Here is a 22,726-nt window from a genome sequence, read left to right as displayed (position 1 = left end):
CATCCATAAAAACAGAATAGAATTGACACAAAGCCTGCATAACGGTTGACTTCTCTGTTATGATCTCCTACCTTTCCTTTATCTCAAGTTTCTCAGCAAATTACAACATGGATTCTGTGCCCTTATGCATAGAAAGCCATTGTATGAAATATGTGTGGGAGAATGTAATTCATAAAACCGAGTCCAACTGAACTGTGACAGATCCCCTTGATTCAAGTAGACTGAGAGAAATGCAATTTCTCTCTCCTTCTCGCCACATTGTACCTCATTCGTCAATCTATTAAGCCAAAAAGAGAACTACTACAGACTGTGACAATGAGACTTAACAGTTAGAGGCTTGTGTTTGAAAAATGCCTAACATTCCAACTTGTACGGACCTCTATAAACTCTAAGATGACTATCCAATTCATCAACTCATAGATAACCTTAATAAGCCCCTCCGATTTGTATTAGAGCACTGTGAAACAGAAGAATTCAAAAATAGTAATAAAAACATCCCATACTGTAGTATCAACACCTCTAACATGTTACGCCCAATATTCTCAGATATTGACCATACAAATCTATCTCCTATTGCTGAGGAAGAGGAAGGAGAGGCGATAGGTCCAGGAGCTTGTCTACCACAGGAAGATATTTCCATAGAAGCCCACCCTGTCTTGCTGCTTCTCACCAGCCTGGTCTACCTGCTCAGCGAAGTGGGTCCCCACACAAACGTTCACAGCCTCCCGCAGATCATCAGGAAGTGACCTCATCTTCCTCTCATGCTCCGCCAGGGCCCCCTGATAGAGCTGCTGACAGGTGGAGGTGAGAGGTCAGAGAGGGTGAGTGGGTGAGACAGAGACTCATGACCCAAACCGGTTCGTAACAAAGAGGGAGACAACGCGGAGATAAAGAAATAACAAACATATTTATTAATGACAGTATTAATTAAAAGTCAATATAATTAACCCTTATAGATGTATATGTTATCCAAAGGGCAAGGTGGAGGACCTCTGCATCCATGCCTTCAGGTCTGCATGATATTTAATTGTGGAAGCATGATCAACTGGAAAATCTATTGTAAAGCCTATACGTTCATCCAAAAAAATATTCCATATGATGTTCACACGTCAGCATTGGAACTATTCTGTATCTAGCACATGTTGGAACACAAGCTAGAATTCCACATTTGTAATTTGTCTAACGGTAGGCATATAGTATCTGTACATGCTTAAGATTGAACTGTATGCATTATGCGTCATTACATGTGTTAGCTCATTTGCATATTGGATGGTCAAGGCCTGGAAGGCCAATCTGTTGTAACAACATTTACGACAACCGGCACTATATACCCATGCATGTGTATGGACATGTGCGGACAGGTGTGTGTATGTGAATGTGTCAGACCAGGGATCAAATACATGTGTATTTGATTATTTGTTATTTCAAAAGTTACTTTCTGTGTATTTGAGTATTTTCAAATACCGGTACTTATTTCCAAAAACATTATTTAAAATACTCCTAGGACCTGGGTTCAAATGAATGGGAGTATTTATGTGCATTTGAAAATGCTCTGTGTATTTAAGTATTTTCAAATACATGCCAATGCTTTCCAAGTGTATTTCCAAATACATTACAATATTCAACTACTTGTATTTTCAAACAAAAAATATATGAATACTTACATCAAAATGTATGTGAAAGTAATTAAAATAATTAGTGTGTGTGTGTGTGTGTGTGTGTGTGTGTGTGTGTGTGTGTGTGTGTGTGTGTGTGTGTGTGTGTGTGTGTGTGTGTGTGTGTGTGTGGGGGTGCATGTTTGTTTACAGCACCTGATTGGCTAGGCCTTTTATCTCGTCCAGTGTGGCCACGTTTCTCTTCACCAGAGCATCCGACTGAGGACTGCTGTCTGTAGACTACAGTACCAATACGTTTCAATGAGAGCAGAGACTTTGTATGGCTGTGTGTGTGTGCCAAGTGCACGTGAATGCCTGAAGGACATGAAGAGTATGTCTTTAAACAGTTAATCTGGTCAGATACTCTACCTGTAGCAAATTAGATGGTACAGTACTGTACAGTGGCAAGAAAAAAATATGTGAACCCTTTGTAATTACCTGGATTTCTGCATAAATTGGTTATCAAATTTGATCTGATCTTCATCTAAGTCACAACAATAGACAAACATTGTGTGCTTAAACTAATAACACACACATTATTGCATTTTTCTTGTCTATATTGAATACATCATTTAAACATTCACAGTGAAGGTTGGATAAAATATGTGAACCCCTAGGCTAATGACTTCTTCAAAAGATAATTGGAGTCAGGAGTCAGCTAACCTGGAGTCCAATCAATGAGACGAGATTGGAGATGTTAGTTAGAACTGCCTTGCCCTTTAAAAAACTCTCACAAAATTTGAGTTTGCTATTCACAAGAAGCATTGCCTGATGTGAACCATGCCTAGAACAAAAGAGATCTCAGAAGACCTAAGATTAAGAATTGTTGACTTGCATAAAGCTGGAAATGGTTACAAAACTATCTCTAAAAGCCTTGATGTTTATCAGTCCATGGTAAGACAAATTGTCTACAAATGGAGAAAGTTCAGCACTGTTGTTATTCTCCCTAGGAGTGGCCGCCCTGCAAAGATGACTGCAAGAGCACAGCACTGAATGCTCAATGCTCAATGAGGTTAAGAAGAATCCTAGAGTGTCAGCTAAAGACTTACAGAAATCTCTGGAACATGCTAAAATCTCTGTTGACGATTCTACGATGCGTAAAACACTAAACAAGATGTTCATGGGTGTTCATGGGAGGACACCACTGCTGTCCAAAACAAACCATTGATGCACGTTTGCAAAAGTGCACCTGGATGTTCCACATACTACTGGCAAAATATTCTGTGGACAATGAAACTACAGTTGAGTTGTTCTCGTGCTCCTAGATCTTAGTGCTGCTTTTGATACCATCGATCACCACATTCTTTTGGAGAGATTGGAAACCCAAATTGGTCTACATGGACAAGTTCTGGCCTGGTTTAGGTCTTATCTGTCGGAAAGATATCAGTTTGTCTCTGTGAATGGTTTGTCCTCTGACAAATCAACTGTAAATTTTGGTGTTCCTCAAGGTTCCGTTTTAGGACCACTATTGTTTTCACTATATATTTTACTTCTTGGGGATGTCATTCGAAAACATAATGTTAAATTTCACTGCTATGCAGATGACACACAGCTGTACATTTCAATGAAACATGGTGAAGCCCCAAAATTGCCCTCGCTAGAAGCCTGTGTCTCAGACATAAGGAAGTTGATGGCTGCAAACTTTCTACTCTTAAACTCGGACAAAACAGAGATGCTTGTTCTAGGTCCCAAGAAACAAAGAGATCTTCTGTTGAATCTGACAATTAATCTGGATGGTTGTACAGTCGTCTCAAATAAAACTGTGAAGGACCTCGGCGTTACTCTGGACCCTGATCTCTCTTTTGAAGAACATATCAAGACTGTTTCAAGGACAGCTTTTTTCCATCTACGTAACATTGCAAAAATCAGAAAATTTCTGTCCAAAAATGACGCAGAAAAATGTATCCATGCCTTTGTTACTTCTAGGTTGAACTACTGCAATGCTCTACTTTCCGTCTACCCGGATAAAGCACTAAATAAACTTCAGTTAGTGCTAAATACGGCTGCTAGAATCCTGACTAGAACCCAAAAATTTGATCATATTACTCCAGTGCTAGCCTCCCTACACTGGCTTCCTGTTAAGGCAAGGGCTGATTTCAAGGTTTTACTGCTAACCTACAAAGCATTACATGGGCTTGCTCCTACCTATCTTTCCGATTTGGTCCTGCCGTACATACCTACACGTACGCTACGGTCACAAGACGCGGGCCTCCTAATTGTTCGTAGAATTTCTAAGCAAACAGCTGGAGGTAGGGCTTTCTCCTATAGAGCACCATTTTTATGGAATAGTCTGCATACCCATGTGAGAGACGCAGACTCAGTCTCAACCTTTAAGTCTTTACTGAAGACATATCTCTTCAGTAGGTCCTATGATTAAGTGTAGTCTGGCCCAGGGGTGTGAAGGTGAACGGAAAGGCTGGAGCAACGAACCGCCCTTGCTGTCTCTGCCTGGCCGGTTTCCCCTCTTTCCACTGGGATTCTCTGCCTCTACCCCTATTATGGGGGCTGAGTCACTGGCTTACTGGTGTTCTTCCATGCCGTCCCTGGGAGGGGGGCGTCACTTGAGTGGGTTGAGTCACTGACGTGGTCTTCCTGTCTAGGTTGGCGCCCCCCCTTGGGCTGTGCCGTGGCGGAGATCTTTGTGGGCTATACTCGGCCTTGTCCCGGGATGGTATGTTGGTGGTTGGAGATATCCCTCCAGTGGTGTGGAGGCTGTGCTTTGGCAAAGTGGGTGGGGTTATATCCTACCTGTTTGGCCCTGTCCGGGGGTTTCTTCGGATGGGGCCACAGTGTCTCCTGACCCCTCCTGTCTCAGCCTCCAGTATTTATGCTGCAGTAGTTTATGTGTCGGGGGGCTAGGGTCAGTCTGTCACATCTGGAGTATTTCTCTTGTCTTTTCCGGTGTCCTGTGTGAATTTAAATATGCTCTCTCTAATTCTCTCTTTCTCTTTCTTTCTTTCTCTCTCTCAGGGGACCTGAGCCCTAGGACCATGCCTCAGGACTACCTGGCTTGATGACTCCTTGCTGTCCCCAGTTCACCTGGCCGTGCTGCTGCTCCAGTTCTAACTGTTCTGCCCGCAGCTATGGAACCCTGACCTGTTCACCGGACGTGCTACCTGTCCCAGACCTGTTGTCCCAGACCTGCTGGAACCCTGACCTATTCACCGGACGTGCTACCTGTCTCAGACCTGCTGTTTTCAACTCTCTAGAGACAGCAGGAGCGGTAGAGATACTCTCAAAGATCTGCTATGAAAAAGCCAACTGACACTTACTCTTGTGTTACTGACTTGTTGCACCCTCGACAACTACTATGATTATTATTATTTGACAATGCTGGTCATTTATGAACATTTGAACATCTAGGCCATGTGCTGTTATAATCTCCACCCGGCACAGCCAGAAGAGGACTGGCCACCCCTCATAGCCTGGTTCCTCTCTAGGTTTCTTCCTAGGTTTTGGCCTTTCTAGGGAGTTTTTCCTAGCCACCGTGCTTCTACACCTGCATTGCTTGCTGTTTGGGATTTTAGGCTGGGTTTCTGTACAGCACTTTGTGATATCAGCTGATGTAAGAAGGGCTATATAAATAAATTTGATTTGATTTGAATATGGAAGGAACACACAAAAAGGCACAGCACACCAACATCAAAACCTCATCCCAACTGTAAAGTACGGTGGAGGGAGCATCATGGTTTGGAGCTGCTTTGCTGCCTCAGGGCATGGACAGCTTGCTAACATTGACAGAAAAATGAATTCCCAAGTTTGTCAAGACATTTTGCAGGAGAATATTAGTCTATCTGTCCTCCAACTGAAGCTCAACAGAAGTTGAGGGATGCAATAGGACAACGACCAAAAATACAGAAGTAAAACAATAACAGAATGGCTTCAACAGAAGAAAATACGCCTTCTAGAGTGGCCCAGTCAGAGTCCTGACCTCAACCCGATTGAGATGCTGTGGCATGACCTCAAAAGAGCGGTTCACACCAGGCATCCCAAGAATATTGCTGAACTGATACAGTTTTGTAAAGAGGAATGGTCCAAAATTCCTCCTGCAGGGCTGCAGGTCTGATCCGCAACTACAGAAGGTTATAGCTGCCAAAGGAGGGTCAACCAGTTATTAAATCCAAGGGTTCACATTCTTTTCCCACCCTGCACTGTGAATGTTTACACAGTGTGTTCAATAAAGACATGAAAACGTATAATTGTTTGTGTGTTTTTAGTTTAAGCAGATTGTGTTTGTCTATTGTTGTGACCTAGATGAAGATCAGATCAACTTTTATGACCAATTTATGCAGAAATCCAGGTATTTCCAAAGGGTTCACATACTTTTTCTTGCCAGAGGAGATCAATACTGTTGGGTCACAATAGATTAGACTTGTCCAATTCCATCAAGTGGTCTTTTGTTGTGTTGACCAAATAAGTTATCACATTATAACCCCTCTCTGAAATGCAAACTACCGGTCAAAAGTTTTAGAACACCTACTCATTCAAGGGTTTTTCTTTATTTTTACTATTTTCTACATTGTAGAATAAAAGTGAACACATCAAAACAATGAAATAACACATGTAGTAACCAAAAAAAGTGTTAAACAAATCAAAATATATTTTAGATTCTTCAAAGTAGCCACCCTTTGCCTTGATGACAGTTTTGCACACTCTCTCAGCTTTGGCATTCTCTCAACCAGCTTCATGAGGTAGTCACCTGGAAAGCATTTCAATTAAAAGTTGATTTGTGGAATTTCTTTCCTTCTTAATGCGTTTGAGCCAATCAGTTGTGTTGTGACAAGGTAGGGTTGGTATACAAAAGATGGCCCTATTTGGAAAAAGACCAAGTCCAAATTATGGCAAGAACAGCTCAAATAAGCAAAGAGAAACAACAGTCCATCATTACTTTAAGACATGAAGGTCAGTCAATATGGAACATTTTAAGAACTTTGAAAGTTTCTTAAAGTGCAGTCGCAAAAACCATCAAGCACTATGATGAAACTGGCTCTCATGAGGATCGCCACAGGAAAGGAAGACCCAAAGTTACCTCTGCTGCAGAGGATAAGTTCATTAGCGTTACCAGCCTCTAATGAGCCTAAATGCTTCACAGAGTTCAAGTAACAGACACATCTCATCATCAACTGTTCAGAGGAGACTGTGTGAATCAGGCCTTCATGGTGAAATTGCTGCAAAGAAACCACTAATAAAGGACACCAATAATAAGAAGGGACTTGCTTGGGCCAAGAAACACGAGCAATGGACATTAGGCCGGTGGAAATCTGTCCTTTGGTCTGGAGTCCAAATTTGAGATTTTTGTTTCCAACTGTCGTGTGTTTGTGAGACGCGGTGTGGGTGAATGGATGATCTCCGCATGTGTATTTCCCACCGTAAAGCATGGAGGAGGAGGTGTTATGGTGTGGGGGTGCTTTACTGATGACACTGTCTGTGATTTATTTAGAATTCAAGGCACACTTAACCAGCATGGCTACCACAGCATTCTGCAGTGATACGCTGCTTAGTGGGACTATCATTTGTTTTTCAACAGGACAATGACCCAACACACCTCCAGGCTGTGTAAGGGCTATTTGACCAAGAAGGAGAGTGATGGAGTGCTGCATCAGATGACCTGGCCTCCACAATCCCCCGACCTCAAACAAATTGAGATGGTTTGGGATGAGTCGGACCGCAGGGTGAAGGAAAATCAGCATTCAAGTGCTCAGCATATCTGGGAACTCCTTCAAGACTGTTGGAATAGCATTCCAGGTGAAGCTGGTTGAGAGAATGCCAAGAGTGTGCAAAGCTGTCATCAAGGCAAATGGTGGCTATTTGAAGAATCAAAAATCTGAAATATAATTGGATTTGTTTAACACTTTTTTTTGGTTACTACATGATTCCATATGTGTTATTTCATAGTTTCGATGTCTTCACTCTTATTCTACAATGTAGAAAATAGTAAAAATAAAGAAGAACCCTTGAATGAGTAGGTGTTCTAAAACTTTTGACCAGTACTGTATGAAAGAGCAAAAGACTTCATAAAATCTACTTTTAAACCCTCCTTTGTTGAGGTGTTCAGATCAACCAGATTGAACTAGTGTGAAAGGAGCAGAGTAGACGTGATGTGCTGGTGACCCAGATGCAGTTGGGCTGAATCCTGATGAGCCAACATGGTAAAGAGAAGAGCAACACAACACAACACATCTCTCTCTCTCCCACTCCCCATGTGCCCTGTCCTCACTCTGTGTAAACATCCTATAAACAGCCAGGCCAGCCCTTTGGTCAGGGTGCTCTGCTCTGCCCTCAACTCAATGTGAGAGTGAGAGAGTGAGAGTGAGAGAGTGAGAGAGAGAGCATGCACGTGTGTCTGCGTGTGAGTGAACAGACAGGGTGGTCATGTGAATGAATCAGACACTTTTGTGTACAATACACTTCTGGAAAAGCTCTTTCAGTCAGTGTAACCATAGTTACTCTCCCTGTCTACCACAGTAGATAATGATAATGAAAACCATGTGAATTTCCCAATGTGGATGTGGAAAGCACTGCAATAGTTACAGAGACACGTGTACATCCTGGTGTTGCCATTAAAGTAATAGACCTGAGACATCTATAATTATAATCTGTAATAGCAGGTTCTATTTTAACTCAAAAGGAATATACTTGCCACTGTATCAGTCTTGGCAGACTCCTCAGCCAGGTCTACGCTCATTGCCCTTTTCAGCCTAAGTATATATATATATATATACAAATTATCTAATTGATTATGTTACCATTAAACTATGAACTATGTAGTCATTGTCTAAGATGAAGTTGTTCCAACTCAGAACACAGCAGCACTCTACCACGTGCAAACAGTTTCACTTTCCAACCTGCATTTAAAGCTCTGAATACATGAGCTCTGTATTGTTTGTACTGTACCAGTACATCGAACAATGAGAGAATCAATGAGTTGAATGAGTGGTCTTTTATGTGATTCCATAAGTACACATTCAGCTCACCTTGCCTTGTCTGAACCTGAGCACTTTGACTGCCCTTACTTCTTTGTCTCCTTGGAGTCACTTGGGGAGGGAACAGAGAACACTCGTCACTGGAGATGATTTTGAGGCCATTTAAGTGAAAGCCCATTATGAAACATGAAAACTACCATTCAAAAAATATATTCTGCAGCCAGGCTGTATGACCTTGTTCCAGTTAATATTTTGTAAGTGTAAGTGGTAATTAAAGGGGTCCAGTATCTGTTAGATAAGTAAAATCAGAAGCTATCTTATCCCTAACACTGCTGTTTGAACATCTGTGGCTAATGGCTGGCCTTAGATAACCATCTGTTGGCTGGAGACACTGGATAATACTCACACACACTCTCATACACACATACACAGTGCCTTGCGAAAGTATTCACCCCCTTGGCATTTTTCCTATTTTGTTGCCTTACAATCTGGAATTAAAATAGATTTTGGGGGGGTTGTATAATTTGATTTACACAACATGTCTACCACTTTGAAGATGCAAAATATTTTTTATTGTGAAACAAACAAGAAAGACAAAAAAATAGAAAACTTGAGCGTGCATAACTATTCACCCCCCAAAAGTCAATACCTTGTAGAGCCACTTTTTGCAGCAACTGCAGCTGCAAGTCTCTTGGGATATGTCTATATAAGCTTGGCACATCTAGCCACTGGGATTTTTGCCCATTCTTCAAGGCAAAACTGCTCCAGCTTCTTTAAGTTGGATGGGTTCCTGCTGGTGTACAGCAATCTTTAAGTCATACCACAGATTCTCAATTGGATTGAGGTCTGGGCTTTGCCTAGGCCATTCCAAGACATGTAAATGTTTCCCTTTAAACCACTCAAGTGTTGCTTTAGCAGTATGCTTAGGGTCATTGTCCTGCTGGAAGGTGAACCTCTGTCCCAGTCTCAAATCTCTGGAAGACTGAAACAGGTTTCCCTAAAGAATTTCCCAGTATTTAGCGCCATCCATCATTCCTTCAATTCTGACCAGTTTCCCCGTCCCTGCCGATGAAAAACATCCCCACAGCATGATGCTGCCACCACCATGCTTCACTGTGGGGATGGTTTTCTCGGGGTGATGAGAGGTGTTGGGTTTGTGCCAGACATAGCATTTTCCTTGATGGCCAAAAAGCTCAATTGTAGTCTCATCTGACCAGAGTACCTTCTTCCATATGTTTGAGGAGTCTCGCACATGCCTTTTGGCAAACACCAAATGTGTTTGCTTATTTTTTTCTTTCAGCAATGGCATTTATCTGGCCACTCTTCCATAAAGCACCCCCTCTGTGGAGTGTACGGCTTAAAGTGGGCCTATGGACAGATACTCCAATCTCCGCTGTGGAGCTTTGCAGCTCCTTCAGGTTTGTTGTTGGTGCCATATTCTTAAAAAAAAATTTATAATGGATTTAATGGTGCTCTGTGGAAGTTTCTGATATTTTTTTATAACCCAACCCTGATCTGTACTTCTCCACAACTTTGTCTCTGACATGTTTGGAGAGCTCCTTGGTCTTCATGGTGCCGCTTGCTTGGTGGTGCCCCTTGCTTAGTGGTGTTGCAGACTCTGGGGCCTTTCAGAACAAGTGTATATATATTGAGATCATGTGACAGATCATGTGACACTTAGATTGCACACAGGTGGCCTTAATTTAATTAATTATGTGATTTCTGAAGGTAATTGGTTGCACCAAATCTTTAGGGGCTTCATAGCAAAGGGGTTGAATAAATATGCAAGCGCCACTTTTCCGGGCTATTTTGTGTATGTCCATTACATGAAATCCAAATAAAAATCAATTTAAATTACAGGTTGTAATGCAACAAAATAGGAAAAACGCCAAGGGGGATGAATACTTTTGCAAGGCACTGTATAAGCAAGCACACGCACACACAAACACACAGTCTTTCCCTCTCTCTCATACACACATACATAAAAACCCACACAATCAAACACCCACACCCACAATACAGACCACCATAAGCTGGCCGAGGACCCTGAATAACCTGCATGGATGGCTGACTCATTTATTACTTCCAATATTGTATTTGCAAAAGGTCAAATAATTTCCCTGTCTAATACACATGCACACATGCGCTTTTTACAGACACACACAGGCACACATGTGTTCCTTAACTATATTTAGAGGTCCTGCATAATATAGGTAGGCTATTGTGATGTGTGTTGGCCCACCTCTCCAGAGCATTGAGTTCACTGATGTGTCTCTCTGTGACCATCTCCAACGGCTTGGCAAGTCGCTGTCTGCCACACAGGAAACAGGCAACAGGAAGTATCAGTAACAGAGCGGCAGCTTTACCAAGTGCAAAACAGACCTAGCGGAAGTCTCCACTGAAATGTGTTAGAAATCTGATAAACAGCATGCGGTATGTGCTGTAAAACTTCATATATAGTTGAAGTCGGAAGTTTACTTAGGTTGGAGTCATTAAAACTCGTTTTTCAACTACACAACAAATTTCTTGTTAACAAACTATAGTTTTGGCAAGTCGGTTATGACATCTACTTTGTGCATGACACAAGTCATTTTTCCAACAATTGTTTAGAGACAGATTATTTCACTGTATCACATTTCCAGTGGGTCAGAAGTTTAGGGTTAGGGTTAGGGTTAAGCTGAATGATGTAATTCCAGCCACTGGCTGAAAAACATTAGCGCTTTTGGCAAGTGCTCTATCAGAGGACAATGGGCTGAGGCGCGACCACGAGTCGACCCCATGTTTAATTTTCTTTCATCTTTGAACCTAAACACGCTTTCCCGGTCGGAATATTATCGCTTTTTTACGAGAAAAATGGCATAAAAATTGATTTTAAACAGCGTTGACATGCTTCGAAGCACGGTAATGGAATATTTAGAATTTTTTTGTCACGAAATGCGTCGTGCTCGTCACCCTTCTTTACCATTCGGATAGTGTCCTGAACGCACGAACAAAACAGAGGATATTTGGATATAACTATGGATTATTTTGAACCAAACCAACATTTGTTATTGAAGTAGAAGTCCTGGGAGTGCATTCTGACGAAGACAGCAAAGGTAATAACATTTTTCTTATTGTAAATCTGATTTTGGTGAGTGCTAAACTTGGTGGGTGTCTAAATAGCTAGCCCTGTGATGCCGGGCTATCTACTGAGAATATTGCAAAATGTGCTTTCACCGAAAAGCTATTTTAAAATCGGACATAGTGAGTGCATAGAGGAGTTCTGTATCTATAATTCTTAAAATAATTGTTATGCTTTTTGTGAACGTTTATCGTGAGTAATTTAGTAAATTCACCGGAAGTTTGCGGGGGGTATGCTAGTTCTGAACGTCACATGCTAATGTAAAAAGCTGGTTTTTGATATAAATATGAACTTGATTGAACAAAACATGCATGTATTGTATAACATAATGTCCTAGGGTTGTCATCTGATGAAGATCATCAAAGGTTAGTGCTGCATTTAGCTGTGGTTTGGGTTTATGTGACATTATATGCTAGCTTGAAAAATGGGTGTCTGATTATTTCTGTCTGGGTACTCTGCTGACATAATCTAATGTTTTTCTTTCGTTGTAAAGCCTTTTTGAAATCGGCCAGTGTGGTTAGATTAACGAGAGTCTTGTCTTTAACATGGTGTAAAATAGTCATATGTTTGAGAAATTGAAGTAATAGCATTTCTAAGGTATTTGAATAACGCGCCACGGGATTCAACTGGCTGTTGAGTAGGTGGGACGATTTCGTCCCGCCGACCCTAGAGAGGTTAAACAGCTTGGAAAATTCCAGAAAATAATGTCATGGCTTTAGAAGCTTCTGATAGGCTAATTGACATCATTTGAGTCAGTTGGAGGTGTACCTGTGGATGTATTTCAAGGCCTACCATCAAACTCTTTGCTTGACATCATGGGAAAATCTAAAGAAATCATCCAAGACCTCAGGAAAAAAATGGTGGACCGCCACAAGTCTGGTTCATCCTTGGGAGCAATTTCCAAACGCCTGAAGGTACCATGTTCATCTGTTTATACGCAAGTATAACCACCATGGGACCACGCAGCCGTCATACCGCTCAGGAAGGAGACGTGGTCTGTCTCCTAGAGATGAACATACTTTGGTGCAAAAAGTGCAAATCAATCCCAGAACAACAGCAAAGGACCTTGTGAAGATGCTGGAGGAAACAGGTACAAAAGTATCTATATCCACAGTAAAACAAGTCCTATATCGACATAACCTGAAAGGCCGCTCAACAAGGAAGAAGCCACTGCTCCAACACCGCCATTAAAAAGCCACTTTTTGGAGAAATGTCCTCTGGTCTGATGAAACAAAAATAGAACTGTTTGGCCATAATGACCATTGTTATGTTCGGAGGAAAAAGGGGGAGGCTTGCATTCCGAAGAATACCATCCCAACCATGAAGCACGGGGGTGGCAGCATCATGTTGTGGGCGTGCTTTGCTGCAGGAGGGACTGGTGCACTTCACAAAATAGATGGCATCATGAGGCTGTCATAAACATTGTTGTAATGATTGGACCAAGGTGCAGCGTGGAATGGTTTCATCATCTTTATTCGAGTGAAACGCACAGAAAACAATAAAGAGCAAAATGAAACGTGAAGCCAATGTAGTGCTCGCAGGCAACTATACATAGACAAGATCCCACAACAAACAGGTGGGAAAAGGCTGCCTAAATATGATCCCCAATCAGAGACAACGATAGACAGCTGTCTCCGATTGGGAACCATACCAGGCCAACATAGAAATACAAAAACTAGAGTACCCACCCTAGTCACACCCTGACCTAACCAAAATAGAGAATAAAAAGGCTCTCTAAGGTCAGGGTGTGACAGAGGCAGGAAAATGATGTGGCTATATTGAAGTAACATCTCAAGACATCAGTCAGGAAGTTAAAGCTTGGTCGCAAATGGGTCTTCCAAATGGACAATGACCCCAAGCATACTTCCAAAGTTGTGGAAAAATAGTTTAAGGACAACAAAGTCAAGGTATTGGAGTGGCCATCACAAAGCCCTGACCTCAATCCCATAGAAAATGTGTGGGCAGAATTGAAAAAGTGTGTGCGAGCAAGGAGGCCTACAAACCTGACTCAGTTACACCAGCTCTGTCAGGAGGAATGGGCCAAAATTCACCCAACTTATTGTGGGAAGCTTGTGGAAGGCTAAGTGAAACGTTTGACCCAAGTTAAACAATTTAAAGGCAATGCTACCAAATACTAATTGAGTGTATGTAGACTTCTGACCCACTGGGAATGTGATGAAAGAAATAAAAGCTGAAATAAATCATTCTCTCTACTATTATTCTGACATTTCACATTCTTAAAATAAAGTGGTGATCCTAACTGACCTAAGACAGGGAACATTTACTAGGATTAAATGTCAGGAGTTTAAATGTATTTGGCTAAGGTGCATGTAAACTTACGACTTCAACTGTATATAAAAACGACTGTAACACAACCTTGCCATGCATTTGCACGCACTTTGACAGAAACTGATTCTGACTGTGACTGCCTGAGACCTGACTATGAGATGCTGCTGTCGCTAGCTCGATTGGCCTTCCAGTCCGGGGGGGTCTATTCCCTAATCGGTGAGCTCACAACCCAGAGAAAATGACCTGATTGACCTCTATCTGATGCAGATCCAGAGCTTATGCTAAGAGCACCCCAGAGCACCTAGTTGTGATGGATAATCAATACTGTGCTACAGGCCTGGCTTCCAGCCATCAGCTGAAGGCATGAGGTGAGATATACTCTTGAGTTTAGGTGCATGGTGGGGCTGTGCACGTGGGAATGAGTCCCAGTTTTGGGTGAGTCCAGAGGAAATTAATAGGTGTGGTAAACAGAGCCAAGAGCAGTGTATGGTGAGAAGTAGTTAGGGTGCTCAGTAGTTAGGGTGCTCAGGTGAATATAGTCACAGGTGTAAGTTCATTACACACTATTGGCTTTAAATAAACACACCTTACCTCAACTGCTTATCCAGTACATGGATGCAATGTAAAAATAAAAACATCCTTGAATAAGAGATACATTATGTTTATGTAAAGAACTATCAATAATATCCTTAATATCGAATTGACTCTGGCTGTTAGAGTTTGTCTGAACATCACTGTTCCTCTTCCTCTTCTTCATCTGATCAAACTACTCCACCCACAGAGCTCTGAGATCCACCTGCAGCCTCGTCTTCTGCTCCATCACCCTCTCCTCCCTGGGGACGGGCTCTGCCGTCTCACCATCAGAGAACAGGTTTTAGACATGACATGGCGAAGGGGACAATAGTCTGATCCCTACAGTAATACCCAGAGGGGGATGGATGATCCATAGAGATCCTATTAAATTACTAGAGGGGCTATCCCATCAACTCTCAATGTTTCATAATGGGGTGAAAATGGCAGCCATATTGATCAGGGAGAACTCCAAACCAGTCTAATTGGAATGAATGACAGTATAGGCATAATCCACATTTGATGTATGCATGAAAATAAAAGTAAGGCATGTGATATATCATAAATTGAGTAATAGAATTATTGACAACTTTATACCAAATTTCTGTATAAATAGCCTCTAAAATATATGTAAACAGACCATAAAATGTATGTTTTCTTGGAAAGCTGTAAGCGCTATTATTATATGTTACAATATCAGTACTTGTTGCATTTACAACTTGTCTAAGTCCTATCATCAACAGATTTCAGCCAGTGTATGGCTGTGGATTGACTGCATTGTCTGAATGGAATGTTGGCAGTTCATTTGAATAAGTATTGGAATCATTCCTCTAAAACTGTCTGGCTAGCTAGCTAACAAAGCTAGTGCAGATACATTATTCAAATTCATTATTTTACACAATATCTTATCACATCGCTGGCAAACCATGTATGAACAACTCCCAGACCAAAATGTCTGACCTTTATCCCATCATAAGAAGGTTCATACCCATTCTAGTATTTTATTTTCTAATTTTATGGGATGATCTTTGTAAACTCACGGGGCTCTATCAGCGCCTCCGGGGGCGTTATCAGGCCTCCACATCACTGCCTCACATAGAGGTCTGTTACTTCATCCTAGCAGCAGTATGCTGATTTAAAGTACAATCCTAGGGCCAGGAGGTTTTCCTGATAATGTAACCTGACCAGGAAATGGTCAGGTAAAACTCCTGGCCCTATTACTCAACAAAAGCATCCGGGTACAAGCCTAGAATTGTTCTTCCACAAGCAATAAATGTTTCTAGTTAAAAACATATCTTACATTTTAGTCATTTAGCAGACACATTTAGAGGATATTTTTATCCCTTCATTAAGTGCTCTACCAAGAAAAACACATTAGCTGAGGAATATTCCAAATCTCCCTGAAGCTAATTATTATCAGTCTAAATATAACTGTTGTTAATTAAACTGGCCTAGAGAAAAACAACATGAATACATTCTGTGTGTCTGCCACCACCCCTAGTGGATGAGATTAAAATAAAACATGAATTTGTTAAGTCAGAAAACTTTAACTACAGAGGGCTTAAAAACATCTAGGAGTGTATTCCATTAATATTTTTTTCTTCATGGCGTTCTTCTTGAGCGCTTTGAATGAGTCGCTGTATTTTTGGATGAGCTCCTCTCCTTTCTTCTGGAACTTCTTCTCCAGTTCCTTCATGTCCTCACAGGCAACTGTGGACAGCTCTGAAAGAGAACATATTTGATATATGTATTTCAGAGGAGGCTTCTCAGAGCATCCTCCTTAGTGAATTTCATAAAAATAAAAATAGTGAAACATTAAAAAGTTATCCTTTTCAGATAAAACTATTCTATATATATTCACATGACCAAATAATTGATTAAACACACTGTTTTGCAATGAAGGTCTACAGTAGCCTCAACAGCACTGTGTAGGGTAGCACCATGGTGTAGCTGGAGGACAGCTAGTGTCCGGCCTCATCTGGGTACATTGACTTCAATACAAAGTCTAGGAGGCTCGTGGTTCTTACTCCCTGTCACGTCCTGGCCAGTATAAGGGTTAATTGTCATTTTAGTTTGGTCAGGACGTGGCAGAGGGTATTTGTTTTATGTGGTTCAGGGTGGTGTGTTAGTTAGGAGGGCGTTTGATTTATTATTTCCGGGTTTTGGTTTATGATCTATGTTTATGTAATTCTATGTTGAGTCTAGTGTGTCTGTTTCTATGTTTGGGTTCATTGGGGTTGGGACTCAATTAAAGGCAGGTGTTGTCTATTTGCCTTTGATTGAGAGTCCCATATATGAGGGTGTGTTTGTGTTTGTCTGTTGTGGGAGATTGTTTTTGCACTGCGTTAGGATAGCCTGCAAAACTGTTGCACTGTCATTGTTTATTGTTTTTGTATAGTGTTCACGTGAGCGATTAATTAAATTCAAAGATGAACACGACATCCGCTGCGTATTGGTCTACATTTTCAGACGACGATTTCGCTATATCGTCAGAAGACGAAGACAGCCGTGACACTCCCTTCCATAGGCTTACACAGTAATTAGGACGTCCTCCAACCTATCAGATCTTGCAGTATGAACTGACATGTTGTCCACCCAATCAAAGGATCAGATAATTAATCTAGTACTAAAAGCATAAGCTACAGATAGCTATCATTGCAGTGCATAAAATGTGGTGAGTAGTTGACTCAAAGAGAGAGAAAGACAATAGTTGAACAGTTTTGAACAAATTCATTTAAAGGAGAAGAAAGAGAGACAGAGAGAGCTATATTTCATAGTATGCGAATGCAGCTAGCTAGTTCAGCCTACTCAAACACCCAGCTCAAACAGAGATTGATGCTAAGTTAGCTAGCTGGCTATGGCTATCCAACATCGGAACTCTTCCAAGTCAAGGTAAGCTTTTGGTTTTGTAATGATGCATGCTGAGAGTCGGGAAGCAAGTTCAAGGCGTGAGTGTTTTAATAAATAAACACAACATAATACAAAATAAGTGTCACGCTCTGACCTAGGAGAGCTGTGTTTTCTCTATTTAGCTAGGCCAGGGTGTGATAGGTGGGTGGGCATTCTATGTTTTGGCTGGGTATTGTTTCTAATCAGAGGCAGGTGTCTATCGTTGTCTCTGATTGGAAGCCATACTTAGGCAGCCTGTTTTTCCTTTGTTTTTTGTGGGTAGTTGTTTTCCGTTTAGTTTTAAGTACCTGACAGAACCGTCGGCTGTCATTTTTGTTTATTTGTAAAGTGTTCATTTCTTCATTAAACTCAAGATGAACATATTCCACGCTGCACCTTGGTCTACTCACTTTGACGCCTGTGACAATAAGAAACACAAACAACGCACAGACATGACACAGAAACAATAATGCCTGGGGAAGGAATCAAAGGGAGTGGCAGGGAGCCTAGTGGTTAGAGCGTTGGACTTGTAACTGAAAGGTTGCAAGATCGAATCCCCGAACTGACAAGGTAAAAATCTGTCGTTCTGCCCCTGAACAAGTCAGTTAACCCACTGTTCCTAGGCCGTCATTGAAAATAAGAATTTGTTCTTAACTGACTTGCTTAGTTAAATAAAGGTGTAAAAAAATATATATAGGGAAGGTAATCAGGGAGGTGATGGAGTCTGATGATGTGCGGGTAACGATGGTGACAGGTGTGCGTCATATTGAGCAGCCTGGTGACTTAAAGGCCAGAGAGGGAGCACACGTGACAGTACCCCCTCCCTGGCGTGCGGCTCTGCCGCAGGATGCCTTCCACTTTCATGATCCTGGGGATCAGGAGCAGACCAGTCACCTCTGCTGAGGTGTGGGAAACCAGTCAGTCCGGCTGAGATGCGGGAGCATGGTGACCTAGAGCGCCGGAGAGCGCCATATGTGATGGTACCCCCTCCCTGGTGCGTTCGGCTCCAGCTGCAGGACGCCAACCAAAGAGACAATCCCAGGGATCAGGAGCGGCCCAGTCACCCTGCTGACGCGTGGGAATCTGTCGCTGGCTGGGGTGTGGGAACCTGACAGGCAGGGGAGCCTGGTGATCCGGCTGAGGCCTGACGAGCCGATGAAAGCCCGACAAGCCGGCTGTGGCAGGGGAGCCTGGAGATCCGGCTGAGGCATGAGAGCCTGACCAACCGGTGGAGGCAGGGCATGAGAGCCTGCAGCAACTCCCAGACCCGATGTCATTCCCTTAGGTGAGGCGTTATTCTGTAATGATGCGCGCTGAGAGTTGGGAAGCAAGTTCATGGAGTAAGTGTATTAATAAATAAACACAACAAAATAAGAAACACGAACAAAGCACAGACATGACACAGAAACAATAACGTCTGGGGAAGGAACCAAAGGGAGTGACATATATAGGGAAGGTAATCAGGGAAGTGATGGAGTCCAGGTGAGTCTGATGACGCGCAGGTGCGCGTAACGATGGTGACAGGTGTGTGCCATAACGAGCAGCCTGGTGACCTAGAGGCCGGAGAGGGAGCACATGTGACAGGTTTTATTAATTTATTGCCACCGGGACCCGCCGGTGTAACTGCTAAACTACTTGCTGACTGTTCTCTGTACTGCATGATTGTAGTGGATTTACTAACGTTTTAGTTGCTATGTTGATTATGGCGTTAGCTAATATGGTGACAGCGATATAGGCTGTATGTGGCGGTTATGATTTGAAGGTTTGGCTTGGAAAGTTTTTTTTGCCTGGTCACAGACAGCTGATGTGTTGTGAGCTGAAGTCCACAAGCGAAGGGAACAGGTGAGAGGAATTATACGATCAAAGGGATCATGCTGTTTGTATGTGGTTGGTATGAAAGTGAACTGTGCTTGTGTGTGAGCAGGGGTGTATTCATTCCACCGATTCTGTTGAAAAACGTTTCTTAAATGTAAGCAAGCTGAACGAAAAGAGAATAAACATACATGAACTCTTGTTTGCAACTGTTGGACTAATGATTCCACCCTAGATCAGCTAGATGCAGGCAAGAGTGTGAAAGGCGTTATTGAATGTGTCAAGATCAATCAACTTGATTGCTCAAATTTCTATGAACCTGTACACCTATGTTGTAAACTTTCATTTATAGGCTAGGTTGTAGCAACCCCATGATGGGTATAGGGATAATTAGATTATCATGTAGTATTATCAATGTTAAATTGAGCTGGGTGAATGGAATATGAATGACAGTCATCCAATATGCTGTAATATAAATAAGGGAAAGGGGGATACCTAGTCAGTTGTACAACTGAATGCATTCAACTGAAATGTATCTTCCACATTTAACCCAACCCCTCTCAATCAACAATGCTCATGAAAAAAAAACATCCTCCCTCATCTTAAATGCACCAACCGCCACTGATGTGCTTCCTTTTTACAACACAGAAGAGTCACTGGTGTTACCGTCATTGGCATCTACCGGAGTGGAGTCCTCAGGTGCAGGATCAGATGAGCTGGGCTCAGATGGAGGGTCAGGAGCCACAACAGGGTCAGCAACAGGAGTGGATTCCAGTGGAGGCTGCTGAGGGGAGAACGGCTCATAATAATGGCCGGAACGGAAATAATGGAATGGCATCATACACCATTCCACTGACTCCGCTCTAGTCATTACCACAAGCCCGTTCTCCCCAATTAAGGTGCCACCAACCTCCTGTGGTGGATTCAACATCTGGATCAGGGTTAGGGACGATATCGGGTGAAACATCTAGGGTGGAATCAACATTTGGGGTGGGTTCGACATGACTGTTGGGAGCTGAACAGGTAGTGGAGTCAACCTTGGGGTCAGGAGTCAACTCTGTGGCTGGTTCAGCCTCTGGGTCAACCTTAGACTCTGGAAACTTCTCAACACTCTGGATGGGGTCAACAACATACGGCTGAATGAATGGGGCAGGTTCATCCTCCACACTGACAGTGTTTGGGGGTGACGTTGGATCCATGTTGGGTTCAGGCTCTGAAGGGGCCTCTTCAGGAGTAGGTGGAATATCCTGGGTACTAGTAGAAGTATCAGCTTACTTCACTGGAGAGGAAGCTTTAGTATAGTGAATTGAAATCTTGGCCCTACCCAACAGGAAACAGCCTTCTTACCTGTTTCTGCAAATGCAGTTTCCTCTCCCACAGTCTGTGTTATGTTGACAAGGGGCGTCTCATAGGGGGAGACATAGTCTGCTGATGAATGTGGGGACAGAGCACAAGACCATCAAATCCCTAACAAAGACACCATAAAACCAACCAGGCCAATCTCACTATGGAAATGTTTTGTTGTGAAAGGAGAACCTTAGGAGTGAAACATGTCATTTTCACGTGTTTCAATGAGCTCTGTCTGGGAATTGATTTACCTCTGTTGTCTTCTCAGAATTCTTTGTTGGATTGAATAAGGCATCTTTGAGATCTGAGGCAGAACAAGACAGTATAGAAGAAATCAGTCCCCTAGTGAACATTTTGTTTCAAATCAATGACTCTTAAAACACCATCTATAGGTGTCCTACCTACACAATCATCCGAATTGAAATGTGAAAATTGAAATGTGAATACAAATTATTCTGTATCTTTTCTGAAAATAGAAACTGAAAGTGTACTGTACCTGCAAAAGCAGCAGGGATGTAGTCCTTGACCTTGATGTACACAAAGAGAGCTGTCAGAGTGAGCGGCATGTTGCTCTCGCTGCGCAGACAGATGTGCTGGAAGCCTGCAGGGCACAAACCCCATGAATCAATCAGACACAGGCAGAAGCCTTCTGACTCAAGGTCTACTTCAATCAGCCTCATTGTCGGGAAGACTGGGCAGAAGTGCAGTTTAAACCCATGTAGAAATGCTGTAACGCTACATGAAGTTGCTCTTATATCTGTGTAGTAAAGCTGTAATTACTCAACACTGTAACAACACCATGTTAATAATGTGGTGTTACTAGATTAATAACAGTGTTACCTCACAGGTATAAGAGAAAGGTAATGTAACATGTTATCATACAGACCTGACTGAAGGGCCTCAGTGAGAATGATCCTGTGGCCCAGAAACTTCCTGCCCTCCTCGTGAACCACGATCCTGAGGGAGGCCCTGTCAGGCAGCAGGATCTGTCCACACAACAACAAGCTTGACCCTTCTGACGCATTCAACAAGGCAAAATTGTTACCTTATAGAAATTATAGCTGAACGAATTGAATGAGTATATCTTCTCAAAAACAAATGGTTCCTCGTTCCACACTGGGTTAATGGTGTTCGGTATGGGATACCACTTGGTCGGGTACTTCTTACACGCCTGTCTTCACACTCTTGTCTGACAGAAACTGGCCTGAATAGATCTGTAAGGAATTATGATGGAGTTATGATAACGGATATACACTGCTCAAAAAATAAAGGGAACACTTAAACAACACAATGTAACTCCAAGTCAATCACACTTCTGTGAAATCAAACTTTGCACTTAGGAAGCAACACTGATTGACAATAAATTTCACATGCTGTTGTGCAAATGGAATAGACAACAGGTGGAAATTAGAGCCAATTAGCAAGACACCCCCAATAAAGGAGTGGTTCTGCAGGTGGGGACCACAGACCACTTCTCAGTTCCTATGCTTACTGGTTGATGTTTTGGTCACTTTTGAATGCTGGCGGTGCTTTCACTCTAGTGGTAGCATGAGACGGAGTCTACAACCCACACAAGTGGCTCAGGTAGTGCAGCTCATCCAGGATGGCACATCAATGCGAGCTGTGGCAAGAAGGTTTGCTGTGTCTGTCAGTGTAATGTCCAGAGCATGGAGGCGCTACCAGGAGACAGGCCAGTACATCAGGAGACGTGGAGGAGGCCGTAGGAGGGCAACAACCCAGCAGCAGGACCTCTACCTCCGCCTTTGTGCAAGGAGGAGCAGGAGGAGCACTGCCAGAGCCCTGCAAAATGACCTCCAGCAGGCCACAAATGTGCATGTGTCTGCTCAAACGGTCAGAAACAGACTCCATGAGGGTGGTATGAGGGCCCGACGTCCACAGGTGGGGGTTGTGCTTACAGCCCAACACCGTGCAGGATGTTTGGCATTTGCCAGAGAACACCAAGATTGGCAAATTCGCCACTGGTGCCCCCTGTGCTCTTCACAGATGAAAGCAGGTTCACACTGAGCACATGTGACAGACGTGACAGAGTCTGGAGACGCTGTGGAGAACGTTCTGCTGCCTGCAACATCCTCCAGCATGACCGGTTTGGCGGTGGGTCA

At 42.7% G+C, this 22,726-nt stretch overlaps 1 pseudogene; it reads right to left on the bottom strand.

The window, feature by feature from the left end:
• Window positions 1–617: 617 nt before the first annotated feature.
• Window positions 618–22,726, bottom strand: part of LOC106577490 (1-phosphatidylinositol 4,5-bisphosphate phosphodiesterase beta-2-like) — a 35,658-nt pseudogene continuing 13,549 nt past the window's right edge.

The sequence above is a fragment of the Salmo salar genome, chromosome ssa01 (genome assembly GCF_905237065.1).
Source record: "Salmo salar chromosome ssa01, Ssal_v3.1, whole genome shotgun sequence".
NCBI classification, from domain to species: domain Eukaryota; kingdom Metazoa; phylum Chordata; class Actinopteri; order Salmoniformes; family Salmonidae; genus Salmo; species Salmo salar.
The sequence above is the reverse complement of the archived record's forward strand: the minus strand, read 5'-3'. Positions and strand labels throughout refer to the sequence as shown.